This window comes from Lepisosteus platostomus, chromosome 22 (genome assembly GCF_059453375.1).
Source record: "Lepisosteus platostomus isolate fLepPlt1 chromosome 22, fLepPlt1.hap1, whole genome shotgun sequence".
Taxonomy (NCBI): Eukaryota; Metazoa; Chordata; class Actinopteri; order Semionotiformes; family Lepisosteidae; genus Lepisosteus; species Lepisosteus platostomus.
Genome location: NC_142632.1, coordinates 1,439,590 through 1,461,592, shown reverse-complemented (window position 1 = coordinate 1,461,592; position 22,003 = coordinate 1,439,590). Strand labels below are relative to the sequence as shown.

The following is a 22,003-nucleotide window of genomic DNA, read 5'->3' as shown; positions in this document are numbered from 1 at the left end:
TTGGACTTTAGCCGGTGTTTTTTAGAACAAATTGCTTACACTTCTGTAAGGAATACGCAGTACGTGCCTTTGTCAGTCATTGCTCACCATACCTGTAACTTTCTTATCTAACTCACTTCCTCAAATGGTGAAGGTCCACAAACATAAATGAAAAAAAAAAACCCTTGTTGTAGATGAGGTGCACAAAAAAGCAGCCCCTGATAGTGTATAACACATTTGTACTATTGCAGAGACACATGTAACATATATATATATACTGTATATATATATGAAACAGAAATAGAAACAGAAACAGGAATCGCTTACTCACCTGGAGAATCTCTGTAGGAATATCTAGCATTTATCAATGGAAATAAAAGCTGCTTTAATACAGTGCATGTTCAAACTCAAACCCTCAGCTGCTGTTCTTGTTTGTTTTGGGACAAATTGCAACTGAGCATCGCATGAGCCGTTACGTACCCTTATCTGTTAGGGAATTTCAAGGGAGGAGTTAGGTCAGAATGGGTAGGCTGCAAAACAACAAGTAAAGATTTATTCCAAGATGAAACATTGTGGCGGTTTTCTTATCTTTTCAGCATGGACTAAACTTTTACGTGTTCCTTATATGCTATATGTGTATATATTAGCACCAATGTTGTTCTTAAAAACTAACATGAAATTGTCAGGGACATTCAGCTATATACAAAGACGAGACAGACAAAGTAATAATTCTGTATTAACGTGGCCTACATATTGACGCAATGATCGAACTAACTGACATGTTCTGATTCAGATCCCCTGCAGTTCATGCCAATTAGAACAATAGCAATGCTGAGTCCTCCCCACCCTACCGAGCACAAATTCAGCTGCTCTCCAGTTCTGTTCTGCATGTTTTTTCATTGCAATTGAGCTCGGAGCTGGAGATGATCTCCATACAGTTCTGTGTTCACTAGCCCGCACTTGCGTGCTAATTTACGGGTTGTGGCAAATGCTTTTCTATAGTTCATATACATGACGGCAACCTGTTACCGAGGAACCTGAGAGGTTTAAAAGCCTCACGAGCCAGGCAGGACTCGAACCCACAATCTTCTGATCCGAAGTCAGACGCGTTATCCATTACGCCACTGGCCCATAGAACATGCGCTTGCACTCCACCACAGAGAGCTCTACACTGCTACTAGTAGTACACTTCCCCATCTAAATTTTCACAGCAAGAAACTTGTGTTTCCTACTATTTTTATCAGGTTTAAAATATCATCTCCTTAAAACAGAAAAAGTGTTGATGTGTCGTGCTGAAATTCCGATTGATTTTGAATTCAAAGAAAAAAGGTTTTCTTCCAAAACACCATGAAATTGTCACATCTTGCAGACAATAGGTGTATTCCATGTTGAAAAGAGAAGAAAGAAAACCATGGAGCCTTTTACAGGTGTGAGGCTTCTTCAGGTGTGAGAAGACCTCACAGTCGAAACGCTGTGTTTCCGTTCTTCTCTTTTCAGCATGCAATAAACCTATTGCTTGTTCCTTTGCAGCCGAGGCATGCTGACGTAGCTACCCAGCTGAACATCTTGCAGACTCTACAATACTTCTCTCCTGTAGAAGTAAAGCAGGGCTTGCTGGGTGAGCTTTTGCTCCGGTAAATTAGGTCACGTGTCATGTTAAATCACTTCTTCTAAACACAACATTTAGTGGTGCTAGCTTTCCCCATTAAAAAAAAGAGACATTTCCCTTACAGTACATGACATATCGTTTTTATTCTATGAATAAGTATAGAAATTAAACAAAAGAAAAAATGGTGTCGCCAAAGAATGCACAGCTTGGACATGAAAAGTGCCCGATAAATGCCATTTCTCATCATTTCTCTTGGCGTCAGTTCTGCTATTAAATGGGACGGAGGCAACGGGCTCAGAGAGCAGGTTAAGTGCACACCGAACGCAGATGTGTCCAAGTGTCTGTAAAAGCGCGGTGCTCCGCTGGCGCTGTTCCCTAGTGGCTTAAAGTGCCCGCCTAGTAAGCAGGCGATCCTGGGTCTGAATACCAGCGGTGCCTCTCTCCGTGTCTTGTTGTGCCGAATGTATCATTTCAGACAAACATGTACAGCTTGGTTCAGTTTAATGCAAGAATTCATTTCCTTTCTGGAATAACTTGTTTTTGAAGAAATCCATACAGCTTGTGAAAGATGAAATCCATTTCTTGGTTGTCAGTGGAAAAAGATTGCCGGCTGCAAGAAGCGCAAGTGATTGTTTTCTTTGACCATAAACCTGCAAATGTAGGGAGCACAAGCGGCCGTCAGTCTCTGTGGCGCAATCGGTTAGCGCGTTCGGCTGTTAACCGAAAGGTTGGTGGTTCAAGCCCACCCAGGGACGCATGTCTCAGTTTTTCCAATGTAAACATCATCACCGCTAAAGAAGATGGCGCAGAAGGCTCCACAGTCGAAACGTTGTGCTTCTTTTCTTCTCTTTTCAGCATGGAGTAAACCTTTGCTTGATCCTTTGCAGCCTAAGCATGCTGACGCAGCTACCTTTCTCTTAACGCACCTCAATCATTATTCACCAAAACGATCAGCAGAATAAGTCGCCTTTGTGGTGATGTCACTCCTCTGCTTCACAAATGTCCTTAGTGACGGGCCATTTCTTTCTGCCATTTTTCCGGAGCGGTTATTGATTGCTCCATCATTTCCCTCTTACTTTCCATCACTAGATTGAAAAAAAAAACAGAAACAGGCTGACAGGACGACAATCAAATTGCAAAAACTCATCAAAGCACTCGATAGAGTAATTGAATCCACAAGTAGCTACGAGCAACTTTGTCCTGGCTTGCATGAAAGTCGGAAAATGTCAAAAAGAAAAAGATGGTGGCTTTTTCATATTCGTTCTTTTATTTTTAGTTTGTTGGCTCTTCTGTCCATTGTCCTCCTGCCTGGCTCTTGACCTGTGACTGTCTGAACGCACACAGTAAAATTTCATGTGGGGGATTTGTCCTGAGCCTCTGTGAAAGACCCACCCACCCCCATAAATAACTGCTCTAGAAACACATGAATGCAAAACTAAACCACAGCTTAAAGAGGAGCTTGTCATGACCGCCAGGCAGTTAAGACCAACTCATAAGCGATCTAATCAGCACCAGCAGTGGGTGATTATTAACAAACGCCGCCGCACGAGTTTACCCACCTGCACACACTCCACCGTGCGGTACGCAGTGCTATTTTTACCATCTTTACCTGCTTCCCGCTGCTCGGTATTGAGTCTGCTCCTTGAGAGCTCTACCTGGCGTTTTTCCATTACCTCGTTTATTCTGGATATTGGACTCCCCTTCTGCCTTTTCGACTTTGGACCTCGCCTCTCACCTCGGACTGTTTGCCACCAGTGTTCTCCCTGGATTACGACTTACCTTACGCCTCTTGACCACGAAACAAAGCAAAGCAGAGCAAAACAAAACGAACAAACGAAAACCCTCACGTCCCGCACTTGCATATAACGCCGTTACGTGCCCAAGCGGTATTGTATGTCATCCTAGCACTGCACCCCGGGGCGTACGGTATATGGGAATGAGCACACGCCACGAATCGTCTCGAATCACTCCCTACAGCTGTAAGGAGCTTTGAAGCGTGCACCCCCAACATTCTTCTTTGCGCATCTGTGAAAGGTAAACTCTTGAGCAAACTCTGAACCAGCTCTAAGGAAACTAATCCGATTAGACGTTACTTTGACTCATCCTTTAAGGGACCCTTGTTAATTGGAGAAATCAATGATTTCGAATGAATTCTGTATGCGTTAAAAGACAGCTATACACAGAAAACATGCAGGACACTGCTCATGATGTTTCCCGAGCCGAAACACAGTGCGTTTTTCCAAGCCATTTGACAAAGCCCGCCCACTGAAAACTGCAGCAGATCGTGTAAAGGCGTTCAACTTTGTAACTACTGCACGCACAGGAAGCAGAATAAATTCCTCTTTTCAAACTGTCAAAGGTTTGCTGCAGGACATCGCACAATCTCTTTTGAACGGGGACAAACGATTTCTTATGGGGCGCAGTAAGTACAGACGTTTATAAAGCTCCACTCATGCCGACGATGCAGCATGAAGAAGCGCAACCTAACGTTTGACAGACAAAAGCCGGGCGCCGCTACAAGCAATATGAAATCAAACTGACAGCACACGGCGTTTCGCGCTGACTCAAAAGTGATCTCGACAGACGCTGTTCTCTGCATAACGCTGAAAGAGCTAAAGAGCGTTTCTGTTGAAACGTAACAAGCTTGTTTCTTTCTATCATGATGTCACCATGACAAAATCTGTCTTTAAACACCTTGCTCAGTCTCTGACGAGACTGTCAAAAATTGCTTTCGCCGATTGTATTGCAAACCGGCGGAAGCGGGGTATTGGGAAAAGTTTTCAACTAGCAATAATCGCGCCTCGGCTAAACCTCACAGGCTACGATACTGCCACTGCGCAAAGCTGACGGTTGCCAGGCAACCGCGGGGATCCTACGGAAATCGTTATCGATCGTCTCATGGCATGTCGTTGCTGTAACGCTTCATATTTGTCGTCTTCTTCTTCTAGCTTGAGGTTTTGAAGAATTTCATGACAGACAAGGGCTCCGTCGGAAACAAAGGGCGTTGTGAGAAAACCGTTGCTTATTTTCAGCAGCAGAAATACAACCCTTTAAATACAAGATGACAGAACAATGACGAAGGGCATGCCGGGAGGAACTCATGCACTACAGAGGAAAGGGGGCGGGCACGTACAGTTCACATTCAAGCCACAAGTACTCTTCTTGGATGTTGCACAAACAAATCCTAACGTCTTGAAAGCATTGCAGCATGTTTGTGTCCCACTTCCCGTGGTTGCAGGACGACTGACACGAACGGACAAACACAATCTGTGGCGTTTAGCGTGACATAGTCTTGCAGGCATCGTGCTGTCTCACTGCAATACTATACCGCTGGAGGAAACAGCCCGGGTTCGATGAGCCTTGGAATGTGACTAGGAAAGTGAAGCCTTTTGAAAGAGGTAAAACACTGCTCAAAGGAACTGAGGGAGAATCTTACAGGGGATTCTGAGCGGTGTCTAAATAAATAAATTCTTCAGTGTCTGCGGATGGCATTTTGCAGCTGGAAACAGATGTCGACGCTTTTTGAACAGAGCACCAAAAAAGCGTCTTTTTTGAAGGTACAGGTATTGAGCATTGGTGGTTCAGTGGAAGAATTCTTGCCTGCCAAGTAAGAGGCTCGGGTTCGATTCCTGGCCAATGCAGTGGCTTTTGCATGCTCACCACTATACCACCAACACACGCCCACAGGATCCCAGCAGGACACCACCAGAGAATGCTCACGATTTCGGAAGCTGTCTCCGGGATGTTCTGATTCCACACATCCTGAATAAATCATGATATTGTTAGTTGCTGTAGCTAGACGTTCAAATGAGTTTCATGGCCAGATGGACTGTTTCCTCCAGTGGTATAGTATTGCAGTGAGACAGCACGATGCCTGCAAGACTATGTCACGCTAAACGCCACAGATTGTGTTTGTCCAAATTTGAACTTTCACAAAAGCATGCTAGCAGACAAATGCGCCTCAGAGGACTTAAGGCTGGCTGTTATATGCTGGAATTACCTTTTTTTGACGCTCTTACGAATGCGATGTCAACGAAAACAGAACAAAGCACAAAAAAACCCTCAAGTCCTGCAGTTGGATAGAATGCCGTTACACGTCCAAGCCGTATTTGACTTCATCCTACCATTGCAACACGGGGCGTATATGGAAACGAGCACACGCTACGAATTGTCTCTAATCAGTCCCTACAGTTGTAAGGCGCCTGGAAGCATGCACCCCCATCATTAATCTTTGCGCATCTGTGCAAGGTAAACTCTGGAGCAGTCTTTGAAACGGCTCAAAGGAAACACGTGATTGATTCCATGTGCATCTGGGGTTCATATCTTATTTACATTTAATTCAAGGGAAAGGCTTGGGTCAGTTTCAGATGGCCTCCAACAGCGAGATTCAAGCGCCCCACCTTCAGCCCAATCTGCGCCACCAGAACGCCAACGGCTCCTCTGCGCTCCGGGGTGCGGTTGTGACCCCGTAACCTAAAGTGTTGGTGGCAGACAAATGGAGACTAACAGGTGACGTCCTAGGACATGACTACATTGTGACACTCGGTGGGGATGGTGACCATTGCTTGGAAAAGAGTGCGTGGCCCCTTTAGAAAAACATTTTGTTAACAGGCATTCTGCCTCAGCCTAAACACCTATAGCTTGAAAAGCGCATGCTATTAGACAGGCACCTCTGCAAGACCTTAAGAGTCTCTTAAACTAGTGATAGTAAGGTGTTCCCAATGGGCGATGTTCGGCTTTCAAATCATCTCTCCTTGGAAGCGCCGAGATGCAGCTGTTTAAGGCTTAGAAGCACCTGACTGTTTCACTACCTAGCTGATCACTGTCAGTCAGGGAGCTCAGAGGTGAAAAGCCTGTCTGAGAGACAATTCGCCGTCGATCAGTTCAATATGTTCCGTACCAGCTCGGCGCACCTGAGATCATCTTGGTAGCCGTGTAGCTCAGATGATTGAGAGCGTGTGTGTGTGTACCACCGTGATTGGATGCCGGTCCTTCTCAGGTCACAGTAAACCTTCTGCTGCCTAACTTCCCTTATTTTTGGGGATCCCTTTGAAAAAGCAAAGGAAAAAAAAACTGTCTCTTCATCAGCGTGATCAACCTCACCCAGTGTGGCGCAGTGGCCTAATGGCTAAGGCACTGGCACTCTAAGCCAGGGATTGTGGGTTCGAGTCCCATCTGGGGTGCTCCTGTCCCCTTTTGAGAGTACAAATGTCCTTTTGATTTGCAAAGCTACAACCCCACCTTACTCAGTGAGCGGCTCTGCTTTTCTCTCACATACAGTTGGAAGAAAAACTTTTGTAAACAGCCCTTCGGAATGATGTGGATTTCTGCATGAATGGCTCCTAACATGTGATCTTATCTTTATCTAAGTCATAATAATCAATAAAGAGAGTCTGATTTAACAAACAACACACGCCCAACATTTGACATTGCTGTTTTAACAAATGTTTTAAACAATCAAGGTCATTGATGGAAAAAGTACGTGAACCCTTATATTAAGGAGCTAGTGGAACCTCCTTTATTGACAAAAACCTCAACCCCCACTTTCTGTAGCGGCTGGTCAGACCTGAGCAGCGGTTAGGAGGTATTTTGGCCTATTCCTCTATGCAAAACTGTTTCAGTTCATGTATATTTTTGGGATGTCTTGCGCTGAACGGCCTGCTTCAGATCATGCCACAGCACTTCAATGGGATTGGGGTCAGGACTCTTACTTGGCCATCCCAAAATACGGAATTTCTTCTGTTTCAGCCACTCTGTTGTTGATGTACTCCTTTATTTTTGTCATGCTGCATGACCCAGCGTCTTTCGAGTTTTAGATCACAGGCAGACACCCTGACATTCTGCTGTAGAATTTCCTGATACATCTTGGAATTCATCGGTCCCTCGATGATTGCAAGCCGTACAGCCTCCGCCATGCTTCCCAGGTGGGATGAGGTTTTGGAGTTGGTATGCAGTGTTTTGTTATCTCCAAACATAACGCTGTGCACATTTACCAACAAGTTCAACTTTTGTCACGTCTGTCCACAGAACATTGTTCCAGGAGTTGCTGTGGAACATCCATGTGGTCTTTAGCAAACTTGAGAGGGGCAGTGGTGGTTTTTTTGTTGGGGAGAGCAGTGGTTTCCTCCGTGGTGACCTCGGATGATCACCACTCCTGTTCAGATTTCTTCTTATGGTGGACTCATGAACACAGACGTAAGACAAAGTCAACCACCTGTTCGCTAGATCCCATCCCCACTCAGCTAGTCAAAGATTCCCTCGAAGGACTGGCAGGACCTATAATTAGTATGATGAATGCATCGCTTGCGTCAGGTGTTGTACCTGATCAATTTAAGGTAGCAGTTGTTAGACCGCTCCTTAAGAAGTCAAATTTGGATCCACAAGTTCTTAACAACTACAGGCCTGTCTCAAAGGTCCCATTTCAATCTAAAAGTCTTGAGAGAATAGTTGTTGCCCAACGTCAATCGTATCTGGATTCAAATAATATAATTGAGAAATTTCAGTCTGGTTTCTGAAACTGCATTAACGAGAGTCGTAAATGATATTCTCTTAGCTACTGATGCGGGGAATGCAACAGTGCTTGTGCTTCTAGATCTTAGAGCTGCCTTTGACACGGTTGACCTCTCTGTTTTGTTACACAGGCTTGAGTTTGAGGTTGGCTTATCTGGAACCGTCCTTCAGTGGTTTACTTCACATTTTACTCATCGTTTTCATTATGTTCAAATATCTAATAATTGTACTGCTTCATCAACGTCACCAGTTCAATTTGGGGTACCAGATGGATCAGTGCCGGGACCAATATTGCTCTCTCTCTCTACATGCTGCTGCTAGGTAGGATAATAAGAAAAAATAATATGAACTTTCATTCATATGCTGATGACACTCAAATAAACATTTTGTTTCCACCAAATGACAACTCTTCTATTATCACTTTAGTTAAATGCATTAATGAAGGAAAGACTTGGATGTGTGAAAACTTTTTGTAACTCAACTCTGAGAAAACTGAGGATCTGTTGATCGGAGGCAACAATACTGATAGGACTACTATAACTTCAGCACTTAACTCAGAGGATTTAAACATTTGCCTCAAAGAGACAGCACGTAACCTAGGCGGCATATTAGACACAAGGCTCTTAACAACTTGCATTGTTAAGTGCCTTGGGACAACCTTGTTGTGAAAGGCGCTATATAGAAATACATTGATTTGAACTGAATTGACAATGTAAAATGTTGTGTGTTGTTTGTTAAACAAGACTGTCTTTATTTATTATTATGCGTCAGATGAAGATCAGATCACATTTTAAGAGCCATTCATGTAGAAATCCAGATCATTCGTGTTTTAAAAGTCGCGGGAAAAGCGAAACGGGTGCTTTTCCTTTGTTGCGCAGACACACGATGACACCGTAGGCGGCAGGACTCGAAGCTTCGCAGGGAGACCCCGACGGCTTTCTAATCCATCGCCCTAACCACTCGGCCACGGCTGCAGCGCGCGCGGCTTTCTTGATACAGTCTAACATAGAGTGCCGGGTGGCGGTGGAAACCTTTTTCAAAGTCGCTTTTGGTTTAACAACAACAAAAAAAAATTTCACAAAATGCATGCTAGCAGACAAATGCGCCTCGGAGAACTTAAGGCTGGCTTCAAGTTGGAATGATAGTCTCCCCGTCCGGTCAGGAAAAGGGAACTTTGTTAGACAGAAAGAAGGAAGTAACAATAACGGAGAATTGTGTGCAAGGATTTTAGAAGCTGCGCAGCCCTGCAGTTTCAATAGCCCTTTTATTCGTGTTAGATGCTGGAATTGCCTTTTTTTGACGCTCTTACGAATGCGATGTCAACGAAAACAGAACAAAGCACAAAAAACCCTCAAGTCCTGCAGTTGGATAGTTGGATAGAATGCCGTTACGCGTCCAAGACGTATTTTCAAGACGTGATTCCCTGAGTCCCAAAAATTTGTAAGTTCTTTGGATGATCTGTGGACCGATCTTTCACGATGAAGAATTCCTTAAGAAGAATAGATCTCGGCCCACCATCCCAATGCCTCCATCTCAAAACAGCAACCTCCCACTGCCCTTAATCTGCAAGGCAGTCCTTTCAAGTGCGATGATGACGCCGGGACCTTCGTTGCCTATTGTACGAGCTGAACTTTTGTGCTCATCAATTCAACGCTCTTTCCATCAACTCATCTTGTCTTTTGACGCTTCGTGTTTTGTGCTCCTTTGACTATCGGCATATCGGGTGACTGCAAACACTGAAGTTCTTGCTTACGGAGTGTGGAACAGTGTTTTCAAGTGATCGCTGTTCTGTCATGTTGACGCCGAGTGAATCTTTCTTTGGCAACATGGGCAGGCTGACAGCAAAAGTAATGGCAAATTTCTTGACTTATTTCTGAATATGAATGTTCTTTAGAAAAGGGATGCGGCGTTGCTTCTCCCCCGTGTAAAGGTCACGCATTCCAGACGTGGTTATGAGCGAACAGTTGCCGCAAGTGTTTGAAAAGAGCAAGCAGCCATGCCCCGTGTGAGGATCAAACTCAGGACCTTCAGATAAAGAGACTGATGCGCTACCAACTACGCCAACGAGGCCAGCTGCAGTGCACAGCCGGAAAGTTTGCCTCATATGGATTTCAGTCGCCCGTTCCCTAATCTTCAGACGCCCTCTGCTGGATGTTGCATTTGCCTTTTGATCTCACCGATACTTTTTTGGTCTGTTTCTGTTGCGAGTCTGTTTTTCAGATCTCACCTAGCACAAGTCTCTCTGGCTGAAGTGGCCTCTCTGCTTCAGCATCGTGCCCTCACTCAGCCATTAAAAACGTCACTCGGACTTCTGACATGCTGACATGAAATGTCAAGAGAGAGTGGCGGAGACGCTTAAGGCAGAGAGAAGATGAAGAGGGGGCGTGGCTGTGAAATGATTGACAGCTGCATGACGCTCTCCATGCAAGGTGTGACCACAGGCTAAAGGACACCTTTCGGCACATCAAGCTCTAAGCACACACCTGGAGGACGTGGGAAACGATCCCGCTACCTCTCGCATGCAAAGCGAGCGCCGTACCATGCAAGCTAACCCCCCTCGCTGGGGCTCATGCCTCGGTGTCGCCTAGTGCCGCTTGTTCCCCTCTTACCGGGTGCAGTTCACTGCCCTTCGTCTGCAAGGCAGTCGTGTAATTGCGGCTTTCTTGACTTATTGATGAAGGTCTGACTGGACGAGCGAATGACGCCTCTCCCCCGTCCTCAAGCTCGCTGACAGGATAAAATAGAAAGTGCTGCTGTGGCTCATTGGTTTAGGGGTATGATTCTCACTTAGGGTGTGGGAGGTCCCGGGTTCAACTCCCGGCTGAGCCCTTGTGTGCTCTTTTTGTCCTCGTGACTGGGAACTGATATCCACATCACCTTGCAGCATCTGCTTATGGCAAATGATGGAATGTGACTAATGACTGAACGAGCCTGGTGAATACTCATCACGTGGCACAATGAGAGCGTGCAGTCAGCTGTCCAAGGCAGCAACCTCATTGCTCGTTCAAAAGAACACGTACTGAAAACTCATCACCACTATGTCGTAAATGAGCACCGCAATCGCTTGTTGTCATGCGTCCTTACTTGGGAAATGCAGAAGCAAAAACTGCCCTCTCTCAGCCACCGAAACGTGTGCGGCTCGCCTTGCACTCTCTGCGCCTCGCATATTTATGGAGCTGTCTGCTCTTCTTTCTGTTGAAGTACGCAAGTTACGGGGCGTACTGCAGACTATGATGTGCTCAATGACAGCTTTCAAGATTTGAAAACTATGAGCTTGATGGCTCAAGTCGAACGAATGTGGTTGTTACGCAATTGATGATCAAACGCACATATTCTAACGATTCGTGAGAGTATGTTCTAAAGATCCTTGGCTCAATCCCGGGTTTCGGCATTTTGTTTCATCGCTCCCTTTGTTCCTCTCTCCAGCGCCCCCTGCCTAAAATGACGCGTCCCTTTCTCAGCCCGAAACGCAAGCGATACACCAGCAGCAAATATTACAGGTTTCCGTAGTGTAGTGGTTATCACGTTCGCCTAACACGCGAAAGGTCCCCGGTTCGAGACCGGGTGGAAACAGCCTCGATTTGCACGCTCCTGTACCTCACAGAGGTCTTGAGCGACCGGTCATTTGTTCCCAATGTATTTCCGGTGCCTTCATGCACTCTTGTACCAAACGCACGTTCCTTCTGTACGCGGAGCCGATCATTTGCCATTGGGCTGTCCCGACAGACCAGGACGAGCTCTGTCGGCTCAAAAGCAGCGCAGGACCTGCAAGAACAACAGAAAGATTAGCATCCAGCGGGGGCTTCTTAGTGAGCCCAAGATCTCATCAAGAATCGGCTCCAGCAACAGGGCTGGGCGCATTGTTCCATTCTCCGACCACTCTCGGTGTAAACAAGTCCCTCCTGGTCTCTGCTTGAATTGCACTTTCCTGCGTTTGCTTTGGTGTAACTGGCTTCCCCTGCATGGGCGAATGTGAAGAAGATCCTTAGTAAGTCATTGAAGAAACCCGAGAAGAGGTCGGAGTGGCCTCTGTCGTTCATCAACGATCCAGTCAGGCAGTACTCCTCTGTAAAGCGCCGTTCGTTCACATCGATTGGCTTTTTTTTGCCTTCATTCGTGCAAGTAGTAAAAGCAGACGCCCCTATTCTGCCGTGACCCCGATTCGAACCGGGGTTGTTGCGGCCACAACGCAAAGTACTGACCACTATACGATCACGGCGAGTTACCGATACACACGTGGCAGGGCGGAAAAGGCTGTGCTCTCTTCATGTGACATAATTCGGAAAAGTCCTGACGTTGCATTTCAACTGAGCCCCAGTATACATCGACCCTTCGACACTCTGAGTGACAACTCTCTTGCGTGTTTTCTAATATTTCTGTAGTTTGCTTGCATGATGCTCGGAACAGCAGGGTTGTGCGCTCCTATATGGTCTAGCGGTTAGGATTCCTGGTTTTCACCCAGGCGGCCAGAGCTGACCATCGCTGCAGGAGGTGGGAGGGTTACTCTGGTAGACAGGGCTGACCTTTGGCAATAGGATTTATACTCTCCAAGATGATATTTGCACTTTCTGGAGAGGCGATTTTCTCCACTTCAGTAGCCCGATTTCGTCGATTGCGTGGAGAGGGCTGTAGAATGTGGCGCCGCCTTTCCTGCTCCGTCCATGACAGGCGTGCTGGACTCTGGAGAGAGAGCACGGTCCATCAGCGCACACCAATAAAGGCACTGGAAGCCGCTGAATCGCATTGGCGAAGCTCAGCACTGGGCCGCTGGGCACATCTGACCACTGTTTCCGTAGTGTAGTGGTTATCACGTTCGCCTCACACGCGAAAGGTCCCCGGGTGGAAACGGACTTCAGACTTCTTTTGTCGCCACGCACAAAAGGGGATTGGGGATTCGCCTAGCGCTGTTATCGAACAGACCCACTCACCTCTTAGTGTGGCGGGATCTGCACAGTGCATGTCGCAGCGCATCCTGCTTTCACTTCAATGCGCGTCCTGATGTACCCCTGTCTCCCGCGTGACAGGTGGGGACAGGTGACAGGTCCTATACTAATGAGGAAGACATCGCTCTCTCCGACCCCCCGGCATCGTGTCCCGACCCACCGTGCTGGAAGCCGACGCGTGCTGTGATTCCTTTACGGAGCAGAAATGACAACCGAGGAGCCGAGAGATCATTTCAGCATTTCGCGTCTGAACGGAAAACACAAACGACCAACTCAGAATGACTTGCCTTTGACGCTTTTCAAAGCGTTCTTTGTGCACGACGACTGCGCCGCCTAGCAGATACAAATGGGTTGTACAACTTTGAACTAGTAAATGGAAGAGGGCTAAGCCTCCTCTCTTTTAGCCCAGGTTCGATCTGTCTCCCAGAATCACCAGGGCGCACACACACACACCCGTGCCGTTGAAGTGCTCTGCTTCATTTCTAAGGGCAACTCAACATTCACTCCTACCCCGAGTGCAGAAAAGACAGCGTCCGCAGCAACAACAGCTCAGGTCTCTGCACAGGAGCTAAGCTGCCCCCATCTCCTCTGCTCTGCGGCTCCTGCAGAGCGGAGTCCTGCCTGGAGCTGTGTTTGCAGGCGGCGGCTCCCCACGCTCTGTCTGTGCGTCGTGAAATTAATTAATAACGTTAATAAATTTATAAAGTTAATTTATAAAGTTAATAAAGTTATAAATTAGAAATTAATAACGATATAATTATATTCATGTACCGCAACACAAGAATAGTACACGCTGTACATTGTCTGTCGATAATGTTTCTGTAGTGCTTTAGTGGGTTAGGTTCCTGACTTCCATGTCACACGGTCTATGATTGAATCCCATGGAACTATGACTTTATTTTTTAACAAACATTTCTTTGAAAAAATGAAACGTTTCCCTTGGTCAGAGATTAAATAAAACCTCACTTTTTTAGGTTTTACTGTGCAGAGTGAGGTTTTACCTCACTTTTTTTGAGCAGAAGGTTTACTGTGACCTGAGAAGGGCCGGCATCCAATCACGGTGGTAAATACACACAAGCTCTCACTCATCTGAGCTACATGGCTACCAAGATGATCTCGGGTGCGCCGAGCTGGTACGGAACATATTGAACTGATCGATGGCGAATTGTCTCTCAGACAGGCTTTTCACCTCTAAGCTCCCTGACTGACAGTGATCAGCTAGGTAGTGAAACAGTCAGCTGCTTCTAAGCCTTAAACAGCTGCATCTCGGCGCTTCCACGGATGAGATGATTTGAAAGCCGAACATCACCCATTGGGAACACCTTACTATCACTAGTTTAAGAGACTCTTAAGGTCTTGCAGAGGTGCCTGTCTAATAGCATGCGCTTTGCAAGCTATAGGTGTTTAGGCTGAGGCAGAATGCCTAACAAAATGTTTTTCTAAAGGTGTGTCCAAGTGGCTGCAAAAGGACAACACTCCCGGGGCACTGTGGCTTAGTTGGTTAAAGCGCCTGTCTAGTAAACAGGAGATCCTGGGTTCGAATCCCAGCGGTGCCTTCTTTGTTCTGTCTTCTTGAACAGTACTGGTCATTATGGACAACCGCCTACGGCTAGACTTAATTAAATGCAAGTATTCATTTCCTGTCTTTAACGCGACTTGTTTTTCTTAAAATGGATGCAACTTGCAAAACATGAAATACAAACCTTGCTAATCAGCGCTAGCGGCTGGCAAAAAAAAAAGAAGTCAGCAATGTTTTTTTCTTTAACCTTAACCCTACTAATGGAGAAGAGTTAAACGACCGAGTCTATGCAGCTTAAACGGTGCGCACGTCGGGTTCTTAGCTGGTAAATCACGCTCACCCCAGTCCTTAATCTTTTAAAGAGGATACAAAATTGAACCTAGTCGCCACATCACATACATCCTGTTCAATGATAAAAAGGTAACATCTATCCTCGCTCCAGACTAAATCTCACGTTGAGGGCATATTTTTTTTCACTTTACCGTGAGTCGGGCTCGGCTGCACAGAGGAGAGAGCAGACCAATGAGGTCACGGGGACAGGGGAGTCACACGCTGGTGGTTTGAATACGCGGAAGATCACTGAGGGATCCACAGTATATGGACCCTCCGTGCGCCATCAGTCCGCACTCCGGACTCTGAATCCTGCCATCCGAGTTAAGATCTCGGCGGAACCTGAGGCACAGTTCCTTCTTAAAACGTAATCTGGTGAGCATTTCTAGAATCGTACTTGTATAGATGCAGCCTTTAATGTGTTGCTAGGTTAAAATTGATGACTTCTTGTATTTCAGTAGGCAACTGCCCTCTTGATTTCGGATTTAATTTCTTTATTACAGGGGCGCTTTTATGATGACAGAGTCATGTTCAGGTACTTTGCTTGATTGAGGAAGCTCATTTCGGACTCTGTGATCTGCTCACCTGGAAAGGTCTGCTGTACTACTACAAGAGAGAAGTAGAGTCTGGAAGAAGGGACAATTTTATGATGCTTTGGAAGGTAATGTTTTTTTTTTCTTTGAAATCGAAATGAATCAGAATAGCAGTGCAAAAGACAAACTCTTTGGTTTGGTTTAAAGAGATATGGTTTTAAAACAGACAACATGTAGAAAACAGGTGTTTCTCACTTTTGGAAAAGAATGGACCGGGGGTAATATTTTACTAGTTGCAGGGCTGAGCTCACTGGGTTACAGTCCTGCAGTGTTACACCAGGTCCAGTGGCGCAATGGATAAGGCGTCTGATTACGAATCAGGAGATTGTAGGTTCGACTCTTACCTGGCTCGGGTCATTTTTAAACACATCGGGCTGCTCCCTAAGTAGTCTGTGCTACTTACTGCATTGTAATCGTACCCAGTAAGAGATTTCCTTCATGTAAATGAACTGCACCTGACAGCTTTAGAAAAACACCTGGGCTCAGTACGGTGCTGAGAGCTCAGCGTTGCTGTTCTAATTAGCACGCACTGCATCGGCTATGAGCCCGAACCTTTCAATTATTCCGATCAGTAAGTCAACACGTAGTCCACATGAACGGTAGAAATATTCTCTTGTCTGTCTCTTGTTTGTATAGAACTGAATGTCCCTGACAATGTACTGTTAGTTTTAATTGAAGAACGGCATTTGTGTTCAAATATACCAGACAAGTTTATGTAACTGCTCATGCGACACTCAGTTGTAATTAGTCAAGAAATAAAGTCGAACAACAGCTGCGGGTTTGATTCTGAACGTATCAGATTGCAGCGCCTTTTACTTCCATTGACAAATGATAGAGATTCGAAGAGAGATCCTTCAGACCAGCAAGCAAACCCACGGCTATTTCGGTTTTCTATCTAGGCAACGTTGGTGTTTGCAATAGCATACATGAAAGCGTGATGCAATTTCTGTGGCTACATTTGTTGCACGTCATGCACAGTAAGAGTGTTTCTAACACCAAATAAAAAGTCAACAATTAGCGATCACGCCTTCTCCTCAGTTAACCCACTGAAACCCTTGCTGTTAACAGTTCTTTACTGCGTGCTTTACCAGCACCTACATATCGTGTCGGTTCTTTCAGCTTTATTCATTAGGTTTTCAAAGGCATAAGCAGAGCACCAGAGGTGCGAAGGCAAAGTGTGTGGTTATCTGAAGAATTGATGTCCATGGCAGCAGGTCCAAGCGATTTCGCGTTGTTATAGTACCAGGAAAGGAGAAGCGGCACTTCGCCTCTGCCGCGCAGGCACAAGGCGACATGCGGCAGACGCCGGAGTCGGCAGGTTTCGAACCTGCGCGGGGAGTCCCCAACGCATTTCGATCCCATCGCCTTAAACACTCGAGCACGACAAATGCGAGCTCGCCGCCGCCGCATTCCTCCTATAATCAAACACGGACTGCGAGGTGGCTGCGGATACCTTTTTAAAGTTGCTCTCCGTTAAAAAAAAAAAAACCTTTCACAAGATACGTGCCGGCAGACAGACACACCTCAGAGGGTTTAAGGCTGGCTTCACGTTCAAATGATAAAGTCCCCCCGTCCGGATGTCAAAATGCAACTTTGGCAGACAGAACAAACATCAACAAACCACAAATGTGGACAAGGATTTTACAAGCTGCACCACACTGCACTTTCAAAAGCATTTACGTTCGTGTTAGACGCAGGACTTGCCTTTGATTTGCGCGCTTACGAACGTCATGGAAAACGAAACAAAACTAAAGCCCTCAGCTCCTGCACGTGATTATAATGGCGTTACGTGTCGAAGCAGTAATTTACGTCATCCTACCACTGCAACACGGGGAATAGAGAGAAATGAGCACACGCTACGAATCGTCTCAATCACTCCCTAGAGTCGTAAGGCGCATTGAAGGGTGCACCCCCATCATTAATCGTTGCGCCTCTGTGAAAGGAAAGCTCTTGGGCAGTCTTTGAAACAGCTCGGATGAAACACTTGATTGCTTCCATGTGCATCTGGAGCCCACCCAGTGGGCAAAAGACGTATAATATACGTCTATTAAACGCATACCTTATACGTCTAAATGTGGTCTACAATTCGTCTAGAATGAAATTCTAATATACGTCTAAAGTTATACGTCAATTATACGTCTATGTTTAGACGTTCATTATACATAAATGGTTGGAGTTCTATTATACGGATAAATTTAGAGGACTATTATACATATATGGTTGGAGTTCCGGATAACTTTAGAGGTCTATTATACGGATAACTTTAGAGGACTATTATACGTATATGGTTAGAGGTCTATTATACGTATAACTTTAGAGGTCTATTATACGTATAACTTTAGAGGTCTATTATACGTATATGGTTAGAGGTCTGTTATACGTATATGGTTAGAGGTCTATTATACGGATAACTTTAGAGGTCTATTATACGTATATGGTTAGAGGTCTATTATACGTATATGGGTAGAGGTCTATTATACATCAAAGATAGATTTTATAGGTGTAGAAACAAGTAAACCAAGCCAATGATTAGATTTAGAAATGTATTCTGAAAATACACATTCACACCTGAAACATATGTATTTCAAATTATACATTGTATACAATCAATCAACAATCAACATATGGGCAATAATCATAAAAAACACAACTAGTCTTAAACTTCAGCTACAAATTCTGGTAACATGGCAATATACAGTATAGTAATGACAAACACAAAACTAATTACATTAACACACTAACTCAAAACCACATTTTGATTCAAATATACATTTTAAAATGTACAACTTCTATATTTCCAAGAAAAAAAAAATATTACAATGGAAGTTAAGATGATTTTTTTCCACTATTTGCAAACCCTGCCTAATTGTCCTAACAGTTAGAACCAAAAACCTATTATTTTCAGTGTCCAGATCTCCTGGCCCCCTGTCTTTCATATGCATTCTTCAAGTAACACATTGCGTGCTCCTTTATTTCTTTTTCTGTTGATGTAGGGTGGGACTTCAGCACCGCAGCTAGGAGAAAATTATATAATATTACTTCCCAAATAAATGATGATTAATATCTTCTTTAGTATAATCTAAAAAGTGAACGGTTTACTAAGCTCAAAACTGAAATAAATGTATAAAATTTGGCTTGCATCATAGCAGTTGAGCAATAAAGTCTGTCCTAATTAAAGAGTACCCAAAGTTTGAAAGTACAACATAGAATAAGAATAGAGAAACGGCAAAACGATTTTGTGTCATCTTCCCCATTCACACTATTTTATGTGCCATTTTTTGCTTATTCACGTACTATTTTAATCAAAATAATATTAAGAAAGATCTGTATGTATTCAGATAGTATTATTATTGTTCATACTTACTCGTCAAAAGAGGATTGCTGAGATATTTGCGGATATACTTCTACGTTTGAAAAACGTGTCCAAAATTGTGACCAACGAATACTAGCAATGCATTGTGGTATATAACCGGAAAATATGCTGGGTTCGATATTTTCTCAACGTATGCGTTTATTAATGTTGTCGATATTATGGTTGAAATATAACATTGATAATACATCGCGGCTATGTGCCCCCTGCTATGAGCTGATGTGCAATTTTAACGCATGTAGTTAGTAAGGATCGGTCACTGTTGTATGGTATTATATATAATGACATTATGGAATAGGATGGGGACAGGCCTGGCATCACGGGGGGAGGGGGGAATGTTGCCCCTTCAGTTTTGGGCAAAAAGATTTACCTAACTTAATTTGCGCCCTAAAAAAATAGTTGTACTTTGTCAATGGTCAGACAACACTAAATGACAGGAACAGTCACTCAGTCTGTTTGATGGGCAGGAGGGCTATCCGTCCAGGAACTGCACATATCAGTGTCGTTATTGAGTGTCAACATTACGATCCTGTTTGCTCAGGTGGACCGATTCCTTGCAGTAGTTTATCATTATACTTAAAATCGTTATATAACTAGGACTAGTTATAGCAGTCTGTGCTTTCTGTTGGTTTTACAACATTTTTTCTTAACGATTCAGAACGTCCATGTAGCTGCAAAAATGAACGCTTATGGTACTTTTCGCTCCAGGCAATACTCTCCAGTGAGAGTGACGAAAAATGTGAAACTGAACTTCATCGCAAATACCAGATTGCTAGTCGATATCTTCTATCATGAAGCACTAATCAATGGCATAGCTGCGAGATTTCATTTGGGTAGCTGCACCGTACAGCTCCGTTTCAACCGAAATATCACCCCCGCTCAGAATTTCAGACGCCCCCCTACAGATTTTTCCCCGGGCACCGCGCACTGATGGGGGACGGGGTTTCCAGGAAATGGTATCAACTTTTCTCAAGAAAATAGAAATAGAAACTCTATAGGCACTCAAACATTTTACTGTTTTTTTTCAGGCAGGTGGCAAGACCCCCTCAGCAAAACCCTTGTATGCCAAGCTGTGGGCATTGATTCGTCGAATATACGTATATTCACGGTGAAAATACGGCTATACGTATATATACGTCGCCTCGACGTATAATCAACGTCGAATTGCAACCGTAAAATCGACGACATTAATAAATGCATATATAACGTCGAAAACACATCTAACACTAGGAGTATACGGCACTCTATGGAAGCCCGTTTCCGCCAGGGAGTAAAAAAAAAACGCGCTATGGTATCTCAGAATTACGACTTAGTAAGTCAGAATTCCGACTTAGTATCTCAGAATTGCGACTTAGTAAGTCAGAATTCCGACTTAGTATCTCAGAATTGCGACTTAGTAAGTCAGAATTCCGACTTAGTATCTCAGAATTGCGACTTAGCAAGTCAGAATTCCGACTTAGTATCTCAGAATTGCGACTTAGCAAGTCAGAATTCCGACTTAGTATCTCAGAATTGCGACTTAGCAAGTCAGAATTCCGACTTAGTATCTCAGAATTGCGACTTAGCAACTCTCACATTTGTGACTTCGAAATAGCCATATTTCATTGTCTGTCCTTTTGTTATTGTAACGGATTCAGGTTCTAGGGATTGTGCCCTCGCCGCTCCCACCCTAGTTCGTGCCTCGCTGCACTGGCTCGAACCTGAGTCTTGCCAGCTGAGCTAAAGAAGACCTTCTTTTTTAAGTAAAAAAGGACATACAATGGAAATACGTAAAAAGTATGTTTCAGCTTTTATAATTGTGAATTCTTCTGAATGTGAAGTGCCTATTTCTGTATCTTATTTCATATTCTGTCTACGTAAATAAAAATTATTTTAAAAAGCCCACCGTGCACTATTCCATCCGGGTACTATGGAAGCCTCACTGGCGGAAATGGGATTCTATAAAAATTAGAGTAATTAATTTGATTTTTATCAGGGCACTGTACAGGACAAGTCTTCAGGCTTATAGATCCTATGATCCTGTACGATTCATGAAAATAGTGTAACGGAACGGCCGACATACAGGTTGTACGATCTGGTTGCAGTACACCACCCTCCCCTGCGCATAACAGGGATGCTGGCCGCCGGGGTTAAAGAAAGTGAGCCAGTGCAGCGAGGCACGAACAAGGGTGGGAGCGGCGAGGGCACAAGCCCTAGAACCCGAATCCGTTACAATAACAAAAGGACAGACAATGGAATACGGCTATTTCGAAGTCACAAATGTGAGATATAAAGTCGGAATTCTGAGTTACTAAGTCGGAATTCTGAGTTGCTAAGTCGCAATTCTGAGATACTAAGTCGGAATTCTGAGTTGCTAAGTCGCAATTCTGAGATACTAAGTCGGAATTCTGACTTACTAAGTCGCAATTCTGAGATACTAAGTCGGAATTCTGACTTACTAAGTCGCAATTCTGAGATACTAAGTCGGAATTCTGAGTTGCTAAGTCGCAATTCTGAGATACTAAGTCGCAATTCTGAGATACTAAGTCGGAATTCTGACTTACTAAGTCGCAATTCTGAGATACTAAGTCGGAATTCTGACTTACTAAGTCGCAATTCTGAGATGCTAAGTCGCAATTCTGAGATGCTAAGTCGCAATTCTGAGATACTAAGTCGCAATTCTGAGATACCATAGCGCGTTTTTTTTTCCTTCCTGGCGGAAACGGGCTTCCATAGCACTCTGTACAGTGTACGAAGTAAATTATTTTCGCAGTAATTAATTTACACGTGTATAATAAATATAGTAAATATAATTAATTACTGCGAAAATAATTTACTTCGTACACTGTGCAGAGTGCTGTATACTCCTAGTGTTAGATGTGTTTTCGACGTTATATATGCATTTATTAATGTTTATTTCACAGTGTCGTGCACCTTTTCATTGCTCTCGCTTTCAGAGCCTCCGCACGGCAAACGACTCGACATCAGGAAGCACATTGAAGTGAAAGCAGGGAGCGCTGCGACATGCACTGTGCAGATCCCGCCACACTAAGAGGTGAGTGGGTCTGTTCGATGCACAAAGAACGCTTTGATAAGCGTCAAAGGCAAATCATTCCGAGTTGGGCGTTTGTGTTTTCCGTTCAGACGCGAAATGCTGAAATGATCTCTCGG

The 22,003-nt window shown here is 44.5% G+C and overlaps 6 non-coding genes across 6 annotated transcripts; 3 read left to right on the top strand and 3 right to left on the bottom strand.

Moving 5' to 3' along the window:
- Window positions 1–1,037: 1,037 nt before the first annotated feature.
- On the bottom strand, window positions 1,038–1,110 carry trnar-ucg (transfer RNA arginine (anticodon UCG)). The gene has a single exon. It is a non-coding gene; the product is annotated as a tRNA-Arg (tRNA).
- Window positions 1,111–2,269: 1,159 nt separating this feature from the next.
- On the top strand, window positions 2,270–2,343 carry trnan-guu (transfer RNA asparagine (anticodon GUU)). The gene has a single exon. It is a non-coding gene; the product is annotated as a tRNA-Asn (tRNA).
- Window positions 2,344–4,291: 1,948 nt separating this feature from the next.
- Window positions 4,292–4,433, bottom strand: LOC148642737 (U4 spliceosomal RNA). The gene has a single exon (XR_015929403.1). It is a non-coding gene; the product is annotated as a U4 spliceosomal RNA (small nuclear RNA).
- A 5,662-nt stretch (window positions 4,434–10,095) lies between these two features.
- On the bottom strand, window positions 10,096–10,168 carry trnak-cuu (transfer RNA lysine (anticodon CUU)). The gene has a single exon. It is a non-coding gene; the product is annotated as a tRNA-Lys (tRNA).
- Window positions 10,169–11,598: 1,430 nt separating this feature from the next.
- On the top strand, window positions 11,599–11,671 carry trnav-aac (transfer RNA valine (anticodon AAC)). Its single transcript has one exon. It is a non-coding gene; the product is annotated as a tRNA-Val (tRNA).
- A 2,852-nt stretch (window positions 11,672–14,523) lies between these two features.
- Window positions 14,524–14,597, top strand: trnat-agu (transfer RNA threonine (anticodon AGU)). Its single transcript has one exon. It is a non-coding gene; the product is annotated as a tRNA-Thr (tRNA).
- The last annotated feature ends 7,406 nt before the right edge of the window (window positions 14,598–22,003 follow it).